Source organism: Anoplopoma fimbria, chromosome 6, assembly GCF_027596085.1.
Source record: "Anoplopoma fimbria isolate UVic2021 breed Golden Eagle Sablefish chromosome 6, Afim_UVic_2022, whole genome shotgun sequence".
Classification (NCBI taxonomy): Eukaryota; Metazoa; Chordata; class Actinopteri; order Perciformes; family Anoplopomatidae; genus Anoplopoma; species Anoplopoma fimbria.
In genome coordinates, this window is record NC_072454.1 from 17,438,803 (window position 1) to 17,456,696 (window position 17,894).

The window sequence follows — 17,894 nt, forward strand, 5'->3', positions numbered from 1 at the left end:
TTAGTTACCCTCCATTTCAAGACCAACCATAGACCCTCTGAGACAGTTTTTAGAGAATATTGCAGCACATCACATCAGTGTAAGCATTATTGAATGGGTTTATTGTTTGAGAAGAGCGATACGCCTCAGTATCAAATACAGTGCAACGATGTGAAATTGCAACATTAAAGATGAACAACGAGGAATGCTTTCACCCAAGTTGAAAATTACACGAGGAAATTATAAATAAAGTATTTTACTCAACTACTCAGGATCATAATGAAAAAAATGTTGAAAACAATAATGACATAATAAATACATTTGATATTGAAACCTCAACAAATGTCATGAAAAAACAATTTCTGAAATTGAAAAACTTAAGTTGGAAAAAAAGAAATTATTTCAGGTTCAACAACGTTAAAAACAACACAGACAGTTTCTTCAAGTCAAATAATAAAAAAAAATATGAACAACCCAGATATGACCATCAGCCAATCATTTCATTTTTGTGGCACAGTAAGTTGTTTCAATGACAACTTTGGAACAGTTAAGTGGTCAACACTAACAACAGTAACTCTTATATGTTATATATATTATGTTTCATGTTACATGTGCAGAGGTGACAGGTTCTTAACAGTTTTGAAAGGAAATCTTTGTATATGATACATGCAATGGCTGCAAAGACAAGACCTACTGCTGCAGAATGTTTGTGAGAAAAGGTTTAGGTGAATCAGGCTCTAACATAATGTGAATAGCCCAGTGGGTGTTAATTATCAATGCCAGTCACTCCTCTTTTTCCTTACTGTCCTTAATGAGACCATCAAACTTTCTAATGACTCCGACATGGCATTATATTTTTGGCACTGACAACCAACCTTTGGTTAGAAAGTTTGATTAACGGAACAAACACTAAAACAAAACTCTGAACAAGCTCACTGGCTCTTTGAGTTTCAAGTGACAAATTATTGCTGGAGTTAACTTCAAGCATATTTGAGTTATTTAACATCTATTTGTTGACTCAGTAGAAATTGGGTAACAATTTTGTTTTCACCCTTCATGGCCAAAATCATTGAAGTATTCGGTGTAGTATGAGAAGGATTTATTTTTCCCAAATGCACAACGATGATAAAGTTGGAGAGCATTATGGTCCCTGTTGCTTTCAGTATTCCAGACATTATTTTTTTAGTATTATGTGATTCGCCACATAATTACAAGTAAAAATAATATATAAACAACTCTGTGTGTTATACTTTGTACTGTAAACAGTGGGACTACTGTCGGTTTATTAACACAGATATAAAGCTATCCAATGGCCATGTAAACTCTCCTTTCTGTGATAATGCGTCTAAAATAAACACAGAGCTTTTGAAAGATTGCAGAGAAAGAGGTCACCTCTTTCACTTTCACTCTTCTCTCCAGTGGAGTCTTAGATGTGCAAACATCAGTCACAGTCACATAGATGCATTACAATTCAATTCAATTCAATTCAGTTTATTTTGTATAGCCCAGAATCACAAATTACAAATTTGCCTCAGAGGGCTTTACAATCTGTGCACATGCGACAGCAGATAATCGCTTGACTGAATAATGGCAATTTTACACAACAGTCATAATGGGGGCTATCCGGCCCTCATCCTTCTCCATGCAAAATAGTAATGTTATGGGGGAATAAAGGGAGCTCACCAGATTTAGCCCCATTCCTGACCCTGCCTAATACAAGGATCTGATTCAAAGAGGCACCCTTCTGGTGCTCATACAGACATATATCTATTAATAGTTTATGATCCAAGCTTTGGAGAAATGTTAGTGGCTGCATCCAGGATGGTAACATTTTATTCTGCTAGATGTCTTTGGGGGGCTTTGTTCATAAAATGTAGACTCACTCTCTCAACAACAACAACAAATGAAAGAAAGCTTGAAGTCCGCTTTGAAGTCGTGGGCTCGCTGACAAACGGATTGTAAGAAATGTGATAATACGCCAAGATAGCGCATAGCACTGGGTGTTGGAAGGCCACAGGACAACAACTCCCCAGGAATTTCCATTACTCTTTTATGGAGCTCCATTCTAAAACTGACTGCCCACTGTGAAACAGGATGAATCATAAATTCATGCCTTGCATTGAAACACGCACACACACACACACACACACACACACACACACACACACACACACACACACACACACACACACACACACACACACACACACACACACACACACACACACACACACACACAATGTTGATTACATTCCTCCTATGTTGTGTTAAATGTAATAAAAGAAAGGAGAAATTATTTCAGAGTAAACAACTTGTGCTTAAAACCAAACAGAAAATCTTAGTATCCACGTCATGTACACTCTTCTTTCTGGCTCATTCTTTCTCTCTGCCATTCTCTTTGTGTAGTTTCTGTAACAGCATGTCCACATTCTGCAGAAGGCTTGGGCAAGTTCTTTTATACCACAGATCAGAAACACATCATATGGTCTTTGACAGATATCAGCCAGACCAGGATGCTAAATAAAAACCAGAAATGCCAGAATAGAGCACTGACATTCTGTCTGTATCCAAACAAACACTGCTGGCCAAGACTTCTTAACAGTATGAAATTAATCGAGAAGGTGATCTGTGACTTTTTCTTTGAAAGTAAATTCCATCAGTCTGAAAAACATCTTGTACTTTAAAAGTCAGCTTATCTCCTGCACGCACACCTACAGTACAGTATAGTCATAGATGAAGAATCTTCGAGAGCATTTTAACTGAATTTATGATGCTGCTTTATACAAAGTTCATTCTCATGTATATTTTTTTAAACTTTAAAAATAGCTGCTATTAAGTTTTTTTTTTTTTTTTGTTTTTTTACAAGCCAGAAAGTAACTATTTAGATCCAACTATGTGATCAGTTTATCCCAAAAAACGCCAATGTTTATGTAGATGTGAGGAACTGCTAGCATCCCAGTCACTGATGGCTGATAGATGTGGTGCTGTTAAATCATCTGACCACCGCAGTGAAGCTACTGAATGTTCTGTAATATCTTTAACTGTTTACAACCCTACTAGCACTAAACCGCAAGGACCAGCCAACAAACGACTGCGTTCGAAATGGAAATGAAAAAGTGGGCAGGGTAGCATAACCTTTTAAAATTATTCTGCTCATGCCTGCTTTGTATTAATGAAAACACTTACAAAATAAGAGAAAATATGATAAACAAAATGTCATGAAACTGTATAAGTGTAATCATATTTCAATTGGAAAATAAAAACAACACATTCTCTTTTTGGCCAATTAAAGTAGCAGTGAGCATGATTTAAATTACACTGCAGAGTAGAAAATGCTACTAAATGCTACTAAATACTTGATTTTAGATTTTAGATTTGGAGAGGAGGCCCTAGACTTTGGTCTGAGGCTCCTAGGTGTGGGTATATCTGTGTCTGTTAAGCGTGCACCCCGCAGCTGCCAAGGTTGAAAAAGTTAATGGAAGACTAATTAGAAAGCTGGGATCACCGCATGCAAGCCTGCCTAGTCATTACTCATCCCTGATTGGAGGGCCTTTGCCAAAGGGTGAGCGCAATATGATTGGGTCCCCTTGTTACATATGGGAGGGATGGTCGCCTTGACAGAAATGTGTTCTGCACAATAAGGTATGAGGCTGTGTAGTTGGCTTTACCTGTCGCACTTTGAGACGCAGCCAAATAGGGAAAAAGCATGTTCAATGGACTCTATGGTTTTTGTGTTTCCTCAAAAAAGCATGACCAAATGTATAAACTGAATATCAAACAAATCAAAGTAATATCTTGAAATATTTCCATTTAATTATTTCATTTCTGATGAATCCTAGAAAATATGTGAAAACTTGAGAAGTTGTTTCCTCTCTTTCCTATTAAAATGTACAGACAATTTTGAAATATTTGTCAACACTAATGCTGTACTGTAGAATATTTACTGATGCAGGTTAAAGATTCAATTTGAACTCTCTGCAAAATGTTGTTCATTTAGCTTAATAACCAATTCAAAACCAATGTCTCTTAGGTAGGATAGGGTTCTGAATATAAGATGAGACTAATTAAAATAAAATAAAATCCCAGGGGTGCAACCTTAGCATTTGGATATAATTTGCACGGCACATGAAATGCAGAGAAACAACATTTGGGAGTGGCTAGCTTTGTCAGTTTGTAGCTGATGCATGTGCTACAGTCGTAATGAGTAGCATGAAACAATATCAAAGTGTCTTTTACACACATTTCCTGTTTCATAAAATACTGTATGTGATTTTTAATTTGTGTGTATCTGTGGCTCATCCTTCTGGCGCAGAGCTCACCAGGTGCCCTAGACTCCTATTGGCTGGCTGACAGATGAGCTGTCATAGCTGGCCACCCATGCCCATAATTACATTGGGGGTACTGCCAGCAGAATCTGACGTGCAGGCACAGCGCACGCACTTTTGCTACTTGTATTTCCTTCTTGATTCTGTCACAAACAATAATAGGGACAGGTTGCCCTAGCATGTCTGCTCCAGCTGGAGCCCTAACCCGAGGGAGATCTGTGTCTATGTGTCCTGTGCTGCCTCGTTACCGAGGCACTGGCTTATTCACAAACCTGAATGGTTGCATCCAGATGGACAACAGAGACAGGAGACTGATGTGTAAAATGAACACTGGCTGAAATATTTCATTAATTTGCTTTATTTGCTCATGACCAAGGTCGCAGTGAGTAAACACCAGCATGCACTTTGTGCAATGGATCCCGGGTAGCTCACCCATCCATCACAGTGGCTGGTCATAATGAACTGTATGTATCATACACTCACACATACACACTGTCAATACATGTGTGTTTTGTTTGGGATTTATTCATGTCTGACATGACATATATGACAAACGAGTGCTGTGTGTTTGATCATACACTGATAGTACATGTCATTGTTTGAGACGGATTGAATAATTCCAGTGAATTATTCCTGAGCCAGAAATATCCCCCCATAAAACACAGCCTTCCAGCTGCATCATCAAAGCCATAATCAGAGAGCGATAGTCCGCTTTGTTGTCAGGAGCGCTGGATTGGATAGAGGGCTCACTTTGAGGCAGGTGGACCATTTCCAGGCCCTATTATGGATGTAATTACACACACCTGCGTCCCCCTGACCCACTGGTATACACAGACTGCATCTTGGAAAAACTCTGCCTGGTTCGGACAGGCATCTATAGTCAGCTATGTGCAAACACTTAAACCACAAAACAGACATAAACATTCCTAGATCCTTCGTGACCACGACAGCATAACTACCCAGTCCACGTTCTGCTGCTTAAAATCTGAATCCTCACAGTGACATCCCTCGTGTCCACTGCCTTTACCAGTGGTAGGGATTATGTAGGTGGCAGGGCTGACAGCTGCAGTCGGGTACTGGCACCGGCTTCTCGGGTGAAGCTGTGAGCAGCTCTTCCATTTGACTTTGATTGACCCCGTCTGCCGGGAGAGCTGCAGCTCCACCTGCAGCAAGCTGCTGAATTATCATTTCAAAGAAGTGCCCAGAAAAGGTTATCCCTTTGAACAAAACGCCTCCATCCATACATCAAAGGAGAGGCCTGACATTGGACTATCAGAAGGCATGGTTACGACCAAAGCCTGGAAGAAAGTGCTGAGCTCAAATTTTTACTTTCTAAAGCCAGTCGACATTAGATTCTTACTATATCACGATAAGGACTATAGGACAGTCAATGGAGTCAGCCTAATATTGCTAAACAGACGACAGACTTTTGTAAATGCTTATGTATACAATTATGCATGAGGGCTCAGCACAGTGTGACTAAGTAGAAGTGATAACATTCTGGTAAGCTGCCTGGTTATTTCATCAGTGTAAAACATCGCAATGCTGGTTCTAAGGCCGTATATGCCGTGCAGAATATAAAACATTTTGACTGAAAATGCTGCCTTGCTAGATTTGGAAAAAATCTGTAAGATAATATATCAGCAATTTGTATGTTAATTCAACAAATGCAGCATGTGCTTCACAATTTTTACACATTAGAGCTGAACAAATAGTTCCGACTACTGTATTATTCAGGCTTCATAGCTGCATGGTACTGTAGACAAAAATTGAAGTACAGCATGCTTGAGGCATCTGGCATTTTAGCTCACATTTTCAAAAATTGTTCTCTCAAAGTGAAAGAGACAGCATTTGACTTTCACAGGCTTTGAGCTGTTCCTGCCAGCTCCCGCTGCCAGCAGCAGAAGCACTGTGCTATCTGATTTAAAAAAATAAAGCCAGACGCAATTTGAGCAGGAAAAATCCATTCCTTGTATTTCATTTCATATTATTTTCATATTTAATCTGTTTGAAAGAGGAGGGCAGGCTTTATGGATTTTAAATTCTCCAGTAAATTTTGCCAATAAGAAGAGCTTGTCTGTGAGTACATGGAATCCAGATCACTAAAAACATGTAACCAGATTAAAAATCTTGGAGTATAGTTTTTTTAACTCAGAACATTTGCTGAATCAGAGGCTTTCTGTTACAAACTGACTCAAAAAACCTCATGCATGCCTTTGTTACGAGCTGGCTTGATTACTGCAATTCTCTGTTTATGAGTCTTCCAAAGAAAACAATCCATAGATTACAACTCAGCTGCACAAATTTAACCAGGACAAACAGAGAAACCTTCATTAGTTACCCATTGCTTTCAGAGAACAATTCAAAATGATAATTTTGGTTAACAAAGCACTGGCTGGTCTGGCTTCACAGTAATCTCAGACCTGCTGTCACTTTATTACCCAAGCAGATCTTTTCCGTCAAGATGAAAATATCATCAATGTGCAGTACAGTTTGCCTGCTTATCTTAGACTTGGTGTGATACTGTTTTCTAATAAATCTAAACTAAACACCTTCCTTTTATTTAGAGCATTTTTTTAAATGAACACATACACAAATACTTATTGAATGTGAGTATGTTTATGTATTTTATGTGTATTTATGGATGTCTCTGTTTATTTGTTTTCATGTATATAAACTGCTTTTGTATGGTAGTGCTATGCAAATCAATTTAATTTGAATTGAATAAGAACACCAAACACAGTGGCTGGATTTATTCTAAAGGGGATGTTTTACCTCTCTGAGCTTGTTCCAGCAGAGGAAAGTAAAATGTCAATAACCCCCTACAGGAACAGTTACTGGCTTTTCCTGACTGCATCTAAATGTTTAGTAGTACATAACCAATGACAGTAATAAAAAATCCTTCCCCATCAACAAGAGGACCTGTAAGTACAATGGAGGAGCTCTTAGGGAAATGTCAGTACCACGAGTGCCTCCCGAGATTTGAGATCCACCATAATAAAGCATCTTTTTGGCATGTGGCCAATAGACTCCACTGACATGGATGGTCAAATAATTATAATGATGGAATACTTGTGTTGAGTCTATAGGGATCAGTGTTGGTGTGAAAGAGAAGGATTGAGCCATTTTCTAATCATGAAGATGAGAGGTAGTGCAGCTGCGGACGAGGTCAGAGGGGTATCTTTGATCCATGGCTTCATTGGTAATGATCTGACCTCTGGACGGCCGCTGGCCTATAACAACCTCTGCTGATGAGGCATAGTATGTGTGTCTATGTGATGATGTAGGGAAGGTTTCTCTGATAACTTAAAAATAGAAATATATTATTTTCCCTCTTGCGCAGACAAGATGGATCTAATGGTGTTTCCTTACCTTTAGGACAACCTGCTTCATGATCAAATAGATTGACCTGTACCTGAGCTATGCCATTGTCAGGTTGTACCTATCTTCAAACTGCAAGCAAACACATGAAAAAGTAAGTTACTGAGTTTGCCCCTGGTTAAATGTATCCAACTAACGCAATTTTTCTTTCTACATTTCCCACTAAAATGCACTGCTTGTCTCCCTAAGGAGATAAACATGTTGAATGCATTTACAACCTCATAAAAACCTTGGTTTGAGTGTTCAGCTTCTGCTCTTTTATTGGTTCACTGCTAGCTTTTACGGCCCACCAACTGTTAATAAACATTATGTCCCTCTGCATTTGGCAGGAACGTTAGCATGTCTCCCTGTGCTCATGGTGTGCATGCGTGTCCTCCTGCACTACAATTTGAGACACAGGCAATATGGGGACCCTCTCGTTTAAAAATTGCTCCACAGTGCCACTGGTGGTCAAAAACTTAAATGGCACATATACTGTTAATACGAAACAAATTTCTAAGGAACTGAACAAAGTCTTAAAAGTTATAACTATTGTGTATATCACTTCTAATTATAGCAGAAGTGCTATATTCCAATTGCTCAGCAGTGTTTTCTGCTTGCAATCTTCCTCTACATGAGTTCATCCATCCTGCCGAGCTCTTTTTAAAGCAATGACTGGCCTCCGACACCTTCTCTGTGCTCCCAATTCCCATATTGACCACCAATAGACAGTATTACATGTCAAGTTGAAGGATTGGTGCTTTTTGTCGATGTGTCAGGCTCTGTGTCTGCTCCTCTGCTCTCCAGGATCACGCAGGGGTTATCCTGCTTGGTTGTCAGATCCACTCATATTTTCATTTTTCCTGTTCCTATTTAGTCAATACCTGCTCAGTCTCTGGGAGGAGGCCAGTAAGAGCCAAGTCTCAGGGAGGCTTGTGTGCAGCCAGGTATAGACATCCTCTAAGCTGAACCTGTTACGCCCAGCTCAGGTTGATGAAGTCATTACACCATGTGATTTTCTTGTCAGAAGGAAGCAGTTTTCACAAGGGCAAACCCTTTTGTGTCCAGCAGACTTTATAAGGAGAACACCGTCTCAGACAAACAAAAATCACCCATATGCGCAAGGAAAATAAAACAATACAAATGTCTCTTTTCTATTTCTCAGATTAATCATTTTTGATGTTTCCCTCTAGTGTATGCGGAACTTGGAGTATTCAATGTGTGCTTCTGTCTGCTTGTTTGGCACGTCCTGCGTCTCCTTTTCAGCTGTATGTTTGCTCTGTCTGGGCCTGACTGGTCTGAGGGGGTTTCCTCGGAGGAAGTATGTGGTGTGATCCAGCCAGGTCGTCTCTGGTTTGAATGTTACACAAAAGCTGCCAGACGAATGGGAATCCAATCACAGTTCCCCATGGCAAAATTGCCTGAACTGCTTACAAGCTGGGAGCTGGAGAGGCACCAGTGACCTGTAATCCATCTACCAAACATGTCCTTGTTTCTACCGCAAAACCGTTTTTTCATCCTGTGCATTCTTATTAATAACACTCTCTACCCTTGTAACCCTGTCTGTACTTGACCATGATAATGCATATAAGTGAGAGAGAGCGTGAGCTGTGCTATGCCTCGCTACACGGAAATGCTAATAACTTTGTTAGTTCTCTGAGATTTAACGCACATGCTGTGATTTTTTTTTTTTCCTGCGGAGGTTAATGTCAAAAGGTCAGATTTCTAACACTCATTAGAACGTACTCTGCTTCACATACACTTTCTTCCAGCTAAAGCTATTACCCCTTTGTTACTTTTATAACAAAGCCCATAGAAGACGGCAACACAATGTTCAAGCAGAAATCTAAATAATTTTTCCTTTTCCTCCCGCTTATCCTCCGTCTGCATCCAAGCTGGCACCAAACCTTTGAAGAAAAGGTTCATTAAAGCCCTTTTAGCTCTCAAATCCATACAGCACCACAATCAGCTGAGCAGCACTCATTATTTCACCTTGAGTTTAGAAACGCAGTTATTTTTTCTGTCTACCATTTGCCGCCCATATAGAGACACACTCATTCTAAAACTTCTCATTATGCTACAAAAATAATCCTGTGATAACATGAATAGATACTGGAGGTTTTAAGTGTCTTACAACTGCAATAAAAAAGGATAAGGCAAAAACCAGAAAAAATCAACGCGTAAGTAAAAATGATGTTTTGTGTTATGTGTTACAGCAAAAAGGTGATCCTTTTCACATTAAAATGCCACGAGCCCCTGTGAGGTTATGAGATTTACACACTGCTGAATAAAACACAGGATGAGTGTAAGGGCAGGAAATAAAAAACAGAAAAACTGATGCTGAGAGCAATACCATATGGCTGTGTGGGCGACATCAAACAGGGAAGCAAGCCTCAAAGCAGAGGTGCTGTTTGACATAACTTACAAAGTGGAATGAAGATCTGATCTGGACTTTGTCAGATGCGTCAAGCAAATTTACAACCTCTCGTTCGATGTGAAATGTAGAAAGTGTCAGGGCTATTTATTAATAGTAACAGACTGACAGAAGGTAAAGTGTTTTCAGAGGGGCCAGTGGATTAGGATTACCATGAAAGTGGAGGAAACAGTTAAACATCACAAGACACATAAATCATGAATAAATAGAGACAAGGCAGCAGAATATTTGCTGAAAATGAATGCATGTTACAGTATCAGTTATGATTTTAGGACAGGAAAACAATAAAAAAAAAACAATGCCAAAAAGCAAGAGTAGAAAGGCACAGATCTTGATGTTGTTACTGACTTGTAAATAAAGTACAGTTCTCACAGAGAGTGCCCAGATCAGAGTCTTTGAAAGCAGTGATTAAGATAAAATTGTCTGGTTTTGGTTTCCTCTGTGTTGATGTAACTGGCAGCAGACTGATAGGAGGTGCCTGAAGGTGTTTGCTCTGGAGATGGGAGGCTGATTGGATATTGTGCATGTAAGTGGCTCACATGGTTTATAGCAGGTTCATCAACTAAAAGAGAGCTAAACCATGGAGATTTGTGTAAATGAGTGTCACTGACTATAGTCTTCACTTTTTGTTGACGTGAAACAGCTGTGTAATAGTAGATCTAGTCACTCGTGGGCCCAGTTAGGGGCTGTTATACTATCATGACACAATGGTTACCTTTACAGCTGGTCTTCACACGCACATCTCACATCTGGAAATCTGGACTCCATTTATAATAAATCTGGAATAAAGACTGTACTGCAGCATAAACACCACAACCTGATATTCCCTTAACAAAATATAAATTGCTCACAGCAAATTTCCTCTGATAATATTTCTTCTTTTACCTTTTTTTCTTCTTTCCTATCTGTCTATGATTTTTCTATGACAACATGAACGTCCACACTACCTATTTCCTTCTTCATTTCCATGTGAACGCATCATTGTATTTACTGTACATATGTGCTATTAATGTCATTGGGAGATTCTTGTTGTTTTCAGTCGGGTGTTCATGCATCCACATGTGTCACTGGCGGCCTCTAGATTAACCTTCATCTCATTAACAATCGGATTTGCTATTCAAAAAAGAATCTGATAACCCTTTGTGGTGTTGATGCGAGGTGAAACGAGGATCAAAAAATCATGTATCGGGAAGATCATCGAGATCAGGATTGGGGCTTGTAGTGGGAGGAAGAAGACTTCTAATTAGCCCAGCCCTGCTATGAGCAAATTGGTTACATGCTGAGAGAAGACCAGAGAGCTGTCAAGCTGAATTTCCAACTGGTTATAATGGAAGACCAATGAACTCAGAGAGCTGTTGTGAAAAAACCTCACCGATCTACATGAACCAAAATTTGGAAGAGTTTAACATTAACTTGAATGTTAAGAAAGTCTCACTAATCTATCATTCATCACCTATAGTGTAGCACAGTCATATCAGTGCAGCTGGGGAAGGGGGAGAAAGGTAATTCTCCACAGTCTCCCTGATTTGCATGATTTCTCTCAGAGAGACTGCAATATATCTATATTAGTGTCAGTGACTATATGTGTGTTTGCTATACTGCACCTCAGGGTAGAGCCACATGCAGCTAGCTCATAGGCCACTCTGTAATAAGGAGGACTCCCCATGAGGGCCTTCCAGGCCATTGACACAAGAGACACAATCCAGCCTGACTGATCAGATGGTGGAGAGTTACTGAAATAGGAATCACTGTGCTTATAAAACACCAATCTACAACAACTTTTTTTTTTTAATTACAAAAGACCCCCTTCCCAAAGTGGGTCTAATTAGCATGGTTAGTGAAATAAAGCTCTGTGTTCAACTCTTGAATATGAATCAAACAGTTTCGCTTGCTGGCAGGTCAAATAAAAACATCAAATATGTAAAAAAATAAATAATATCAAATTACTTGTTGACTTTAGTGGGATAACTGCTGGCTGTAATATTAAACAAATAAACCAGAAGTGGTGAGCCATTGAAGATGTTTGCTGAGAGAGAGAGTAGACAACAGTATTAGTTAGACTCTGCATGCTTCTTGTCATGTCGGGAGTTTCAGGAGGTCATGCTTAAGAGACAAACTGGCCTTTTGGAAAATAACTACAGTATGGCAAGGTATTTTTTATTGGAAGGATAAGAGCTGTAGAGCAGAAGATAGTTTATTTCTATGCAGCAACCACATTAGCTCAGGATGCTGAGGTAGTCTGTGTCGCGCATGATGGACGGTCGTAGCACACATCTCCGCACACTAATGTTTCCCAGCCTCCGACCTCTCTTCCAGCTTTCTACAGCTATGCCAAGGAAGTCTCCAATCAATACAGTATCTGTTCTGGTCTTGCTATCGCTTAGATAAATCAATGACCTCCCCATTTCCAGCACTGTTTTCCACACTGTCTCTTGTAAGCGTCCTTAAACCTGACTGGAACCACGGCCAGGGCCAGTTATCTCGCAGCCTCAGTACTGTAGCTCAGTGACTAAGAGGTGGGTGACACTTTGTTAATGTGACAACGGTGTAACATGGGGCACAGAGGGCTGCTCTAATTAATAATGCTAATCCAACATCACTTTATATGTGCACTTAGAAAAAGACAAACAAGGATAAGTAGGAGCAGAAAAAACACTGCAGAAAGGGTATGATGAATGAGCAGGCCTTCTAAGTGACTAATACCTGGGAATAAGAGAGAGTATTTCCCCCCTGTTGTTAATACTTTAATAAACAAGGACATCCACTTTTTTCAAAGTAATATATCTAGTCTAGGTACTAATTAATGTTCCTGATAAATACCGGCCGTTAAAGGTGCGTCGAGGGACTAATTAGATCAGCGGAAGAAGAGTCACTAAGCATGGAGTCGTATCACACGGGACTGAGAAGTAAAGAGGAAGAGCACCCACTCTGTCATGTGGCGCAGACCCAGCCGGCTAAATCCACCATTGCTCCCTTAAGAGGAAACCACAGGTTCATACAATACCCTGAGCTCCATAAGTAACAACCAATGAAAAACCAGTGGCAAAATAATGAAACGTAATGAGTCTTTAGGTGGCAAACAGACGCTTAAAACAGCATCTGAGCTGCAAAGAGGAGCAGGGACAGGAGCTTTGAGTTAGTGAAGGAGAACATCAGGGTGGTGTTTCGGGACAGACCAGCCCCCAGTGAGCCTGTCTCAAAAACACCTCTATCCAGGTTCAGGTGGACACTTTCACTCCCTCTTCACTCCCATAAGTGGGTCAACCCAGCACGCACCAGAGAGGAAAAGAGGAGATACAGGATTGAATGCATTAGGCAAAGATGCAGTTATGCTAGTGACCGTCTAATGCAGCAATGGTAAATGGTGCAAAAGTGGATCTTTAAATTCTTAGCCTACTCCATGAAACCATCTCCCCCGGAAACATGGAGGAATAAAGCCCATGTTGACCCTGTGACCTCTGGAAGCACACTCCAATATTACCATTCTGCAAGCCTTTGCTTTGACCTTTTCAAATCCCTCTTTAAAGGTTGCGTTTTCCTGTGTCTGTGGGCTGCGCAGGCTCTGCAGGAGCAGCCGGCTGAGTGAGCGCACCTCGCCTCTCCACAGAGTGACCTACAAAGCTATTGTATTAAAAGAAAGCGTATTTATTACCGATCTCCACACCACTCTGTTCTACCTGCTGCACGGAAGAACATAACCCTCCCTCAAACTCAAGTGCTCCTCCACTCAGCACTTTGAAAAGCTTTTTAGGCACAATTGGTTAGAGGGATCTCTGAAAAGGAAGCCTATCGCTTGGCTGCTTTGAGAGGTGAAAATGGTATTCACCACTGAAAGTTTAATCAGTCTGTGACGTATCTGTCTGCTAGAATCACTAGGCTGAGCAAGTACAGAACAATACTGTTCACTAATTACAAACAGTAATTATTTATCTATAAAATGTATGAACATAAATGTGAATCTACTTTTGAATGATTTATTGCACTAAGACTGAAATTCTTCAGTGCACAATCAAAAACGTTGTAATCTGGAAAAGATATGGCTCCGTAGCGCAGAGCTACATACATAAAAACAGAGTGCTGACAACAAGGTTGTTACTCAAGCCATGAGGACGGCCTGAGGATGACGGGTTAACCCGAGGGTCTACACTAGGAGCTTTTTCATCTTTTCAGATTACGAGGGAAGCTGTCAGGATGGCAGATGATGAGGCCCTTTGGAATAACAGGTGCTACAGAAAAGGTTGTCAAGTAGTAGTAACAATAGAATGTTAATCATATAAACTTAAACTCATCTATTCTTACATGTAATCATCACAGGTAGCACTCTCAGGTCCCAGTCAATTATTCTGGTGTGTTGTGAACAAATATGGTTCCATCAAAATTAGTAGCACTTTCATATATACAAATAAAACTGTGAAAATTAAATTCAAAAAAGAATTCAAGCTACAGCTTACCATGGAAGAGTCTATATCATATCTGGCAGCTGTGATTTAGCATAAAAACAAAACAATCAGCTGGAAACACTCTGTAACCCCAAAAAAGACCAAGGAAAGTTCCCCATAATTCCTCAAATAATCTAATTAGGATACTTACTGGAACTATGGCAAGCTAATGAGAGGGCTATGACACATTTGTACTCTAAACACTCGTGCTTTATCTTTGTGTGCTGGGGAAATGGAATTATTTCCACAAATGCATTTCAAGTCTGATATCCTTTCTCTCCTGGAATGGTTTTGTTTCGTCAGCCCTATCTCATCTGCTCATCTCTGCTCCAATCTTATTGTTAATTCTTCCAAGACAGGGAAACAATGCAATTCCAATTTAATGATTAAAAATAGAGGTTTCTAGAAGACGTAAGTAGTTTAAATAAACAGTGGAACTCCGACGGGCATAAAATGAGGGCAGCACTGGTATTTTATCTGTGATATGTCTCTCTCAACAGGGATGTTGCTGTATCTCTGTTTTGATAGTGTCCTACTGTCTTTGTGACCTAAACATACAGAGGCACATGTTGACAATAGGGCACACACAGCGCTAACATGCTGTCTTGTGTGTATCCTTAACTGCGACTGAATCTTTAATTCATGTGCAGTGCCTGTACCGTGTCCTTTCCTTGTTTTGGCTGATGGCTGCCTGTCTGATGTAGGGGAAGAGGGGTGGGGAGTAGGGTGTTGATATGGAATTGTAAGGTGGTCAAGTGAGGTTAGGTGCATTTAAAAAAATCGAGGCACATGGCAGGATGTGAGAAACTCTAATAGAAACTTCACTTCCTGCTTTGCAGTGCCCGTAGGTCAACTGGGTCAACAGCCAGCTTTCCCGTCACAGCCCATGCTGCGCACACAGAAAGAGAGTGGGTCACTCTTTTATCACTAAGACATATTAAAAAAGCAGCTGAGAAAGTTCACAGCAGCACAAATGGAGTGCATACGGAGAGAGGTGCTTCTCTCTTGCATCCCTCCGGTTCGGCCCTGAGCCTGACAGCCCTTTCATTTTTTGCCACTTGCATATTTCATTTGATTGACGGTATTTGTGGATAACATCCCTTTGTTTTTCAGTGTATTTTTTCTAATGAGAATTGGTATGACACGTTGACGTCCTCTTGTTTTTGTAGCAGTCCATTGCAAAATGAAACTGAGCTCTGTGAACAGGAGGGTAACCATCAGGAAGGAATTTAGTTTCTCATTGATCTTTGAAACTACAAACACATCTTCCTCTGTGCTGCTCAGTGGAGATTGAAAACTCCTTGTTTTCCTTGCAATATTCGCTTTGTAGAAGTAAAACACCTATGAAACACACAAAGTTGACAAAGAAGTGGGTGGTATTTTTAAAACCAAAAGGAAAAGGATAAAAGCAACCTCTGCCATGTTTTATGTGTGTATTCTGAGCATTCAGGGATCAAGAAACTTGACTATGTCACTGACATGAAATTGCATTAGAGCTGAAGAAGTTTAAATTGTCACTACCTAGTATGATAACACTGATTTACATGTTTTTGCTTATTGAAATTCATCTGTCATCCATGGTATGCTAAAATTGGCACATTTTAAGAATCCGTGGCAACTGTATGAATATGAATGAATGAAGCTTCCATAGTATTATATACTATATTTCAAATCAGTAGGCATATCTTTCAGCACGCCCCAATTAAATTTGACATTCTGTATGAGGCAGCTTTGAGCAGTCGGTGGTGTGTGTTTATGAATATGTATTCCTTTTATGGTGTCAATTAAGCATTGGATAAACGTCCATGATATGCTTTTCTTGAGCTTAAGTGTAGTCAAACTAATTCTAATTAGCTAGTTTATATGAGAGACTCAGATTAAGAGTAAAGAGCTGTGGATGTCCCATCGGCACAAGGCTACGAGCCCATATGTGAGACTGTGTGTGTTTTGTAGGAATAATAAATTGTCTCACATGTTTTACACTTCAGAGTAGTTCAGCCTTGGCGCTTAGTGGATTTGCTTGCCAACATTCCCAAGAAAAAAAGAAAGAAATCACACATCTGTGAGACATTTCCAAAGTCGATGGTTGATGTGGTTTGGACAGTGTCATTTAACCATCCCAGGTTATGGACGGTTATAAAAATGCCCAGCTATCCAGGTGTCAAGAGACATTTACTGGACTCCCAAAGGCTTTGTGAGGGAAAAAGGCTTTGGAAATTTCATGAAAAGACATGAAAACGTGCATGAAAACCTCTTCACCTAAAACTACAGGAAATCTTCCAGAATGAGGATTAAGGTTCAACTTCCATCTGTGTGACGGACATAGGAGTACTTAGCAGACAATTATAATCCGTTAAAAGCTAATAAAAGCACCATCATGCTGTTTCAGTGGAGGTAAGCCAGGCTAGGGTTGATGCCGGCTCTATCCCTCTGATTGGCTGTCTGCTGATGAGAGGTAGACATCCTATCTCCAGCCACAGCCGGCACAACAGCCTCAGGCTTAGGGGCCCAGAGGTCAGACCTGGGATCACATCAATCACACATCTACTGTAAGCACTATATGGGTTAATTTGGTAACAAATTTATCTGAGATGGGCTCCTGCCTCATCTCAGCTTATATGCCTCATGGATGTAACACAGGTCTTTATTGCTCTGTTGAGGAGAAACTAACCCACAGACTCGCTGCAGTAGGCATGAGATCAAAATGGGTATGCTCTTTGATGTTTCTCTACAATCTGAGAAAGAAAAAAACACTAATAAGCTGAACATCCCTCAACATGCAGAGCACTGAAAAATAAAACCCATACTGTCAGTGCCAGTCTGGATTTGGGTATGTGCTACTGCAGGACAACCTGAGGTCACACCACTTTCATCTGCTTGGACACCAGTACATCAGGGACCTCATTAGGATGCAAGTCTTTCAAACCAAAAACTTTGCTTCCCTTTTATCCTGTCTGGGAAACATTTGCAGGACACCAATCCGTCCAGCACCCCCAATGTCTCACCCAGCAACCCAGGTTACTAATGAATTTGCATCTAAACAATGGCTTAAGTGGTGTGTTTTTCCTGCTGTTAGTAATATTAAAGCTAGCAGCTATAAATCAAACGTCTATCTGTCTAATTCAAAGGATAATAGCCCAAAAGAAGTATTTACCAGTAAATTATTATTTTATTAGATCTAGGCATGCGCCGCTAAGGTCTTGAGCACAGACATATTGAGGATTCATCGGGAGAAAAACTACAAAACACCTCTATAACATGAATAATGCTGAATGGTGAATCGAAATGAGACATCTTATCGCTATTTTCCAGTGCCGCAATGAGTCAAAGGTTCAAGATGCTTTAAGAACATGCCAA

The 17,894-nt window shown here is 40.1% G+C and overlaps 1 protein-coding gene across 4 annotated transcripts in view; it reads right to left on the reverse strand.

Moving 5' to 3' along the window:
- Positions 1 to 17,894, reverse strand: part of macrod2 (mono-ADP ribosylhydrolase 2) — a 389,097-nt gene that overhangs the window by 31,202 nt on the left and 340,001 nt on the right. The gene's annotated exons all lie outside the window — the stretch shown is intronic.